At 42.7% G+C, this 9,569-nt stretch overlaps 1 pseudogene; it reads left to right on the top strand.

The window, feature by feature from the left end:
- Nucleotides 1-2,458: 2,458 nt before the first annotated feature.
- Nucleotides 2,459-2,510, top strand: LOC138354844 (U6atac minor spliceosomal RNA; annotated as a pseudogene).
- Nucleotides 2,511-9,569: the final 7,059 nt, after the last annotated feature.

The raw sequence follows: 9,569 nt of genomic DNA, 5'->3' as shown, positions 1-9,569 counted from the left end.
AAACGCCATACATCATACCTTTGCACACATTAATATCTTCAACTGAGACATTGCTATACTTTTCAAGATTGCTGAAACCTTTGGCAATATCTACATAATTGACTGTTCCGTTAGATGTGGCAAAGCTCAGGCCATATCCTAATGCAGTAATCGTGTCATTATCAAGCTGTCTATCCGAGAGGTTTATAACAAAATCCCGGTTGGAGTGTTTATTCCAGTCACTTTGTTGAATAAGTTTCTTTAATTTGAAATCAAGTTTAGTACTCACCTTTCTGCAGGTAGACCTCAAAGTAGTATAACAGTAATCCATCATACAACGGTTCCACTCAGGCGGAATGGCTTGGAGAAAAGCGTACTTACAGTTATTCACAACTTTAAAACATTCACGAACTTCAAATTTAAGTAAATCAATGTTTTTCATAAGCACTATGCGGGGTATCTCATCAAACGGCCGATCTGACAATTTAAGAACGCTGTTGGGTAATAATGAACGGGGAAGCACTTGTTCACTGAGGCATTTTCGAAGAAAACGAAGACGGATTTTTAAGGAATGAGATTTCACTAAAGCAGAACGAAGTTTAGTAACAAAAGGTTTAAGGTTTTTGGTTTTAGTAACAAAAGGTCTTAATGTTAGTACTGGTATGTATAAACTTGATCCATTTTTAAGTTATAATATTGCACAACAGTTTAAGAAACAACTCTGATAGAGAGGCTTACAATGTCTCATTATAATTGTATATTCATATATTGTGTGTTCATGAGGCTTTTCTTTAATCTTTCATCCTTATTCTCTGACCGCTTAATCCTCTTTGACCATTCTAAGCTAAGCTATACCTGTTTTTGGTTAATTCCTTCCCTAGGGATGGGTTGGGTCAGGTGTCGGCCTATATATCCTCCCCCTTCCCTTCTCCTTAGTCAGTCTGGTGTTGACAAAGGCTTTAACAAAGCCGAAACGTTCACCTCATTTCATATTTCTCTGTGGATTTTCCGCATATATATATATATATATATATATATATATATATATATATATATATATATATATATATATATATATATATATATATATATATATATACATATATATATATATGTATATATATACAAACATTTTTCTTCTGACTTCTCAATTTTAGTTCCGGGAGGTTAGAATAACTCTCTCATTGGGTTGACTCGTTCCACCCAGGTTACATGGGGTCATAACAATATATACCGACGAACAATGAAATTCGAAAGTACAAATCTAAGCTATTGAGTTGGACAAACCGGAATATTTTTTTTACTTGTGTAGCTCTGTGAAACTAACCTAACCTAACCTAACCTAACCCTTACTGGATGGATGAACTGACCTTCCTAGACCTAATACACGATATCTGAGGCCTATTATAGTATATATGTGTGCTATAATAGGTCTAGGAATATTAAAGTTTGTTTTTAGCTTAATTTATTTTAAAATATTTTTTACTAATCAGTATAATACTATATAAATGCTAAGTACATACGAATTGCTGACTATTGACGACTGTCACAATAGGTACTGTCTAAACAGGAGGATGAGTTGAAGAGACAGACAGTAGGTAGTTGGATGGGTAGATTGATGGATAGGTTGATGGATAGATAGGCTGTAAAGATGAGTAGATAGATGGGAACACGAGTATATATATGGATAGAAGAAAAAAATAGATAGATATTCAGATGAGTAAATGGATGATTGGATGGATAGATAGAAGGATAGATGAATGTATAGATTTATAGTTAGATGGAAGAATAAAGAGAAATATCAATGGACGGAAGTTCAGACTGATGGATAGATTGTTGGATGGACGGAAAGATATATGGAGGAACAGATGTATGAATAGATAGATGGATTGTTATATTGCATATAATAGAACCCGTCTCCTGGAGAGGGAGATCGTGGTGGAGAACCAGTGAGGAAGAACCGTGCCTCCAGGTGAAGATGAGACACACATCACGCTGAGAACTCCAGAGAGCCTTGACGGAGGTGGTGGGGAGCGCGGAGGCGAGGTCCTGACCAGCGACCATGTACCAATACATATTTCTTGACTTAAACACGTCCCCTGTTGATTAAATCTGGCTACAACTACTCAGAGTTATATCCACCAATCTGTGAACTGTGGCCTTGGGCCCTGACAGTGTCTATAAACCAGTTGAGAGTAATGTTGCAGTGAGAGTGACTTGTGGCTGGTGCAATAACTGGTCCACTTGTCTCTCTATCCTCCTCCTCTTGTACTCACCCACTCTCCCTCTCTCTCTGTCTCACTTTCTCTCTCTCTCTCTCTCTCTCTCTCTCTCTCTCTCTCTCTCTCTCTCTCTCTCTCTCTCTCTCTCTCTCTCTCTCTCTCAGAGACCAATAACTCTGAGCCTGCATCTTTGGTAATGCCTCGATCCACTAAATATATCCATATTGTCTGACAACCATTGTGTTACCACCACCAGTGTGCTGTAGGAGAGAAGGTTAGCACTCCCCTGTATAAGGACGGACAACACATCCCAGAGGGGAGCCGGTGGCCGAGCGGACAGCACGCTGGACACATGATCCTGTGGTCCCGGGTTCGATCCCGGGCGCCAGCGAGAAACGATGGGCAAAGTTTCTTTCACCCTGAATGCCCCTGTTACCTAGCAGTAAATAGGTACCTGGGAGTTAGTCAGCTGTCACGTGCTGCTTCCTGGTGTGCGTGTTTGTGTGTGTGTGTGTGTGTGTGTGTGTGGTGTGGGAAAAAATAGTAGTAGTAGTAGAAACAATTGATTGACAGTTGAGAGGCGGTAAAGAGCAGTTGAGAAAGAGCAGAGCTCAACCCCCGCAAGCACAACTAGGTGAGATGCGTTACTGAGGCTCAGCAACGCATGTGCATTGCTGAGCCACAGCAACATTCCCCTGTCTCCCAGTCTTCCCCACCATTCCCCCCTCCCGTCCAATCGTCCTCCCAACCATTCCTGACTCCCCCGTCCCACTCGTCTTCCCAACCATTCCCTACTCCTCTGTCCCCTCGTCCTCCCCACCATTCCCCAACTCCCCCGTCCCCTCATCCTCTCCGTCATTCCCCCCTCCCCCTTCCCTTTTTCCTCTACATCATCCCCCACTCCACATCTATTCATCCTCCTAACCATTCCCCACTCCTCTGTCTCCTTGTCTTCCCCACCATCTCCCACACCCCCATCCCTTCGTCTCCCAAACAATTCCCTCTTCTCTAGTCCCTTTTTCCTCCCCACCATCCCCTACTCCCATGACCCTTTGTCCTCCTCTACCATTATCAATCCCCCCGTCACCTCGTCCCCATCATCCCCAACTTTCCCGTCCATTGGTCCTCCCCCCAATTACCCCCTCCCCTTTCCCCACGTCCTCCCCACCATCCCCCACTCCCATCCCACCGTCCTCCTCACAATTCCCCACTCCCTCCTCCGATGCATTCCCAAATGATCTGATGTTCCCATCAAAAAATTGGGAACATCAAATGATCTGATGTTCCCATCAATGAAAAAATGAGAACAGTTAAAAAAACGAAATGAAAAAATTTAATAAAAAAATAACTAAACTATATTCATGAAATGAACGGTATGGTAAACAATGCAGCTCAATTCCAAGGCAAATCACACAAAATATTTAAATCAAAACGTAAATAAATCAAAATCATTGAAAATTAAATTTATCTATGCAAATGGAAACATTGAAATGGAATCGCAACATATTTAGTATAGGGTGTGTGTTGCTCCTACGTGCAACAGATGGCGCTGTTTTTAAAAACAATATGGTTTAACTGTCACAGGTGTGGTTCTATACTTATACTCACGAAATGAACGGTAAGGTAAACAAGACCGTTCAATTCCAACGCAATGTCACACAAAATAATTCAATCAAAATTATAAAAAAAAAATCGGAATCTATGAACATTTAATATATCAATGCAATCGGAAACATTGAAATGGAATAGTAACATATTTAATAGCGAGAGTTGCTCTTACCTGCAACAGATGGTGTTTTTTTTTTTAAATCATGTTTTATCTATCACAGGTTTGGCATCTATATAGTAGGTATATAAAATCACGTGCATATTCGAATGGAACGTTGTGTCAAAATTTCAAAGCAATCAGTAAAAAAAATTTGGAGATTGCAGCATGTGTTGCTCTTTCGTCCAACATATGGTGGTTTAAAAAAAAATACATGTTTTTTCCTGTCACAGGTGAGGCATGTATTTAGTATGTGTATAAAAACACGCATCTATTCGAATGCAACATTGTGTCAAAATTACAAAGCAATCAGTAAAGAGGTTTCGAAAAATTTCTCTCACATGAAAAACATGAAAAAATAGAGTTTTTCATGAAAAGCATGTTTTTTTCTTGTCACAGACGTGACATCAATATAGTATGTATATAAAATCCCGTTCGGATGCAAATGAAACTTTGTGTGAAAAATTTAAAGCAATCGGTGAAGAACTTTCGGAGATTAGCGATTTTGAACAAACGTTTACATTTTTATTTATATAGATGACATAATTAAATATTCGTTAGGAAATACTAATGTTAATTTATGAAATAATTTACCAGGTAACATGAGAGACGTGGTACTGCTGGAGTGTTTCAAGCGAGGAATACATATATACGGGAACACGTTCAGTAGGCTGTATATAGTACTTACCTCGGGTGGCCTAATTGGTTTAGGCAGTTTCATTTATTCTTGTGATCTTAGGATATTTGCTGGACTAGGATGTGTTAACATGAGGGACTCCCGTGAATGGCTAGCAAGAGTAAAAGCTTCCTTACACTAGAAGACATTACTGGTGGTGCAGGTACCAGCTTGGGTCACCCACTCATCCTTCACTCTCCCCTCAACACCAATATTTACAGGTTTCCTCTTTACATGACGATGGCGTGAATGGCGCTCCCGGGCCGGGTCTCAATGTGCGGCATTCACCTCTTTCAGCGTCACACTCGTCACGTTGAAAGCTGCCTGGCAGTCGTGGCCAGTGATCGTCTCACTGCCTGGTAGTCGTGTCCAATGGTCGTGTCACTGCCTGGTAGTCGTGGCCAGTGGTCGTCTCACTGCCTGGTAGTCGTGGCCAGTGGTCGTGTCACTGTCTGGTAGTCGTGTCCAGTGGTCGTGACACTGCCTGGTAGTCGTGGCCAGTGGTCGTGACACTGCCTGGTAGTCGTGGCCAGTGGTCGTGTCACTGCCTGGTAGTCGTGGCCAGTGGTCGTGACACTGCCTGGTAGTCGTGGCCAGTGGTCGTCTCACTGCCTTGTAGTCGTGGCCAGTGGTCGTCTCGCTGCCTGGTAGTCGTGGCCACTGGTCGTGACACTGCCTGGTAGTCGTTCCAGTGGTCGTGTCACTTCCTGGTAGTCGTGGTCAGTGGTCGTCTCACTGCTTGGTAGTCGTGGCCAGTGGTCGTGACACTGCCTGGTAGTCGTGGCCAGTGGTCGTCCCACTACCTGGTAGTCGTGGCCAGGGGTCGTTTCACTGCCTGGTAGTCGTGGCCAGTGGTCGTGTCACTACCTTGTAGTCGTGGCCACTGGTCGTGCCACTACCTGGTAGTCGTGACCAGTGGTCGTCTCATTGCCTGGTAGTCGTGGCCAGTGGTCGTGTCACTGCCTGGTAGTCGTGGCTACTGGTCGTGTCACTGCCTGGTAGTCGTGGCCAGTGGTCGTGTCACTGCCTGGTAGTCGTGGCCAGTGGTCGTCTCACTGTCTGGTAGTCGTGGCCAGTGGTCGTCTCACTGCCTGGTAGTCGTGGCCTCACAACCTAACATTACTTGCAATTTCGTCATCAGAGTGAAGGCCATTGCCAGCATCCAATAACGAAACGTGGAATGACGGAGCACTGTTTCATATGGTTGATACCTGTGACCGAGAGGCTTGACGGGACACTTCGGGAGCTCATATCTACCATTGAGAGCACACGAGTGACTGACCTGTCTCGCTATACCTGAGTGGAAGTTCTGCTCCTGATATCGATGACTGTCTACATTGTTTGACAGGTCACCGGTCTCCTTATGCCCGTAACTGTCCAAGTGATGCGAAGAAAGGAGTTCCCAGCATGCTCAATTTGGAGCCATCAATTTTAGAACCAGTAAATATACATTTTACAGTTTTTTTCACCCGGCAATAAACAGTTCCTAGAGCAATCACGATTGTCCTTTAACCCTAAAATGCGCACATAATTCAGTCATTTACTCAACCTTCGACTCTACCATGAAAATGTGCTGTCTTAACACGACCGCCATTTACACACATGGATCTCAAATCCAAAAACACATTGAATCCTGTGTCACCAGTGATGTGGGGATCCCACATTACTGCTTCAAGCAACAATAACAACTATAATACCGTTTAGCAATATTCACAGCAAAATTACCTTTTTTGTCCCATTTCTAACAATAATATATACAATACCAACTGGGGATTGCACAATCGGCAGTGTCTTAGTGAGGTTCAATTCATCACATACTGTTCACATGGATGCAAAGTCATAGTCTTTCCTTTCCTCCCGCTTTTCCACTAACACTATTCAGTAGGATATGACATATCTCTACGATGTGTGCCGGCACACTGTGAAAAATTCCAAAAATAATTTGTAGATGAATTAGCAAAACCAATTCACTTTACATCATCCAATTCCCCAGATACTACAAAAGTGGCCCGAAAATCCACCATGACCCAGATCTTTGCAGTGAAATGAAAACAAGTTCTTCAACATACTAATTCATCTCTCGTATCAGGAACGGTTGAGGGCCACAGGGCTAAAAACACTAGACCAGGCATGACAGGTCGGATCTCATCGAAACCTTTATAATACTAACAATTTGGAGGATGTTGATCCGAACAATTTCTTCAAAAGGTCAGATGTAACACGAACGAGGAGACACGGTTTCAAGCTTAACAAGCCACAATGAAGGTAAGAACTGAGAACAGGAGATGCTTTCTCACCCATAGGGTTATAAGCCCATGGAACCCTATAAGCCCATGAACCCTATAAGCCCTATAAGCCCATGAACCCTATAAGCCCTATAAGCCCATGAACCCTATAAGCCCTATAAGCCTATGGAACAACGGGGTAATCCTAGCAGAAAGTTATTTGTTTTTATTCTTTGTGAATATTTAATTTGTACTTTATTTACTTGATATTTTTTAGTTTAATTATTTATTATTCTAAATGAATTGTGATTCTAAGTAGTGGACGGTATGTAAATTTAGCCTACCAAGCTTTACCTACATATAGTTGGGCGTAAATGTTCACAGTTGGTGGAGATAAAAAAACATAAATATTTACATTTCATATAAATTATACTATATATGGTGACTTATAACTATCTATAGTAAGGTTAGTACAAAGTTATACATGGCCTTAGCAGTATGGTTCATATGGCCTGATAAGACTTTATGTTGTCCCAACATCTGTTAGTGTGTGGCTACATGTGGCCCAGGTGCCGGGCCATGCCATGGCGCCTAAAATGGCGTCTTTGGGGCAGCAAGGGTATGCAAGAAGCCACAGGTTATAGGTGGCCAGCTCCACTAATATCTCCAGGTCACAAACTTACCTGCCAAAGAATTGAGCTATAAAATTGCTCATTAACATATATGGTTCAGGTGTGACATGAAATATCTGTGTATAGCGAGACAGGTCAGCCACTCGTGTGCTCTCAGTGGTAGATATGAGCTCCCGAAGTGTCACGTCAAGCCTCTCGGTCACAGGTATCAACCATATGAAACAGCGCTCCGTCATTCCACGTTTCGTTATTGGATGCTGGCAATGGCCTTCACTCTGATGACGAAATTGCAAGTAATGTTAGGTTGTGAGGCCACGACTACCAGGCAGTGAGACGACCACTGGCCACGACTACCAGGCAGTGAGACGACCACTGGCCACGACTACCAGGCAGTGACACGACCACTGGCCACGACTACCAGGCAGTGAGACGACCACTGGCCACGACTACCAGGCAGTGACACGACCACTGGCCACGACTACCAGGCAGTGACACGACCACTGGCCACGACTACCAGGCAGTGACACGACCACTGGCCACGACTACCAGGCAGTGACACGACCACTGGCCACGACTACCAGGCAGTGTCACGACCACTGGCCACGACTACCAGGCAGTGTCACGACCACTGGCCACGACTACCAGGCAGTGTCACGACCACTGGCCACGACTACCAGGCAGTGACACGACCACTGGCCACGACTACCAGGCAGTGACACGACCACTGGCCACGACTACCAGGCAGTGACACGACCACTGGCCACGACTACCAGGCAGTGACACGACCACTGACCACGACTACCAGGCAGTGACAAAAGTAGTACAAAACTTCTGTCTGAGCATGTGAATGGTCAGAACTTCAGTAAGATTCAGCGAGAAGGTAAGAAATTTGCAGTGCATAATGTAACTAAAGCATTGTCATCTATAGGAACTGTAAATATAACGAAAAATTTAGATTTAATGGAATTCAATTAAATATGTTTAAGTTAACTGTTCCCAAGTGTTCACAGATTAATGTCTTTTACTTGAAATATCTTCCACTGCAGAAAATTGTCATTTTTGCAAAATCTCAGTCATCCTGATCTTTAAACTTGCATATACGCTTAATGCCAATATTAGTCAACTTGTGCACTCATGTGACAAACTGTTAATGTTGACCTTATACTGACACCAACTTCTTCATCCAATACTCCGTGGAAGATCTTTAAACAGGAATAAAGAAGTCAGTAAGTTAATGATTGGGAGAGTTGATGAGATGGTAAGTGAATCATCCGCGTCATTTAACGAATTGCTAATCTTATTCCTTTGCCTATCACATAATTTAATACCTAAATTTAGACTTACTTCAGTATGCGTTTCCTTTAATTTTCTTCATACTTGTATATTGACGATAGCTGTATACAAAATTTTCTTGGTGATGGGTCAAGGGTTAATGCTGAAGAAACAAGTTCAAGCGAGATTGACCCCAACACAGTGAAAATATAAATTTTAAGAACGTTGAAGGTCATCACTGCTATTATAAGAGAAAGTTATACGTGGGCAAGCGACCATAGCTTGGCAACTATTTGTAAGGTGCATAACTGCTGTCTTCTTTCTTGGGCTCTCTATATTAGAAATGATACAAAACGGGATTTTTTGCTGAGAATCAGTTAATTGTTTGAACCTCAATTTTAGTAAATGTAAATAGAATCTAAAGCGGACATAACTTCAATTAACTGGATACAAAGAAGGATGACAAAGTTCAGCACAAGAATTGGAAACCATCAACATGAGGGATTAGGAAAACTTATTTTTTCCTCGGTGAAGTGAAAGTGGTGATATGAATGATGTACTGAAATAGATGAAAGGAAATAATGATAAGATGTTAAATATATCACCACTAAACAGAACATGATACAGTAGAGACAAAATTGAATACGTATATTCAAAGACCAGCTGTACCCGGCCACGCGTTGCTCTGGTTCAGCAACGCATGTGCCTACAACAACATTCCCCTGTCTCCCAGTCTTCCCCGTCATTCCTCCCCTCCCGTCCCATCGTCCTCCCAACCATTCCTGACTTCCCCGTCCC

This window comes from Procambarus clarkii, chromosome 64 (assembly GCF_040958095.1).
Source record: "Procambarus clarkii isolate CNS0578487 chromosome 64, FALCON_Pclarkii_2.0, whole genome shotgun sequence".
NCBI classification, from domain to species: Eukaryota; Metazoa; Arthropoda; class Malacostraca; order Decapoda; family Cambaridae; genus Procambarus; species Procambarus clarkii.
Note: the sequence above shows the minus strand (reverse complement) of the source record. Positions and strands in the feature narration are given on the sequence as shown.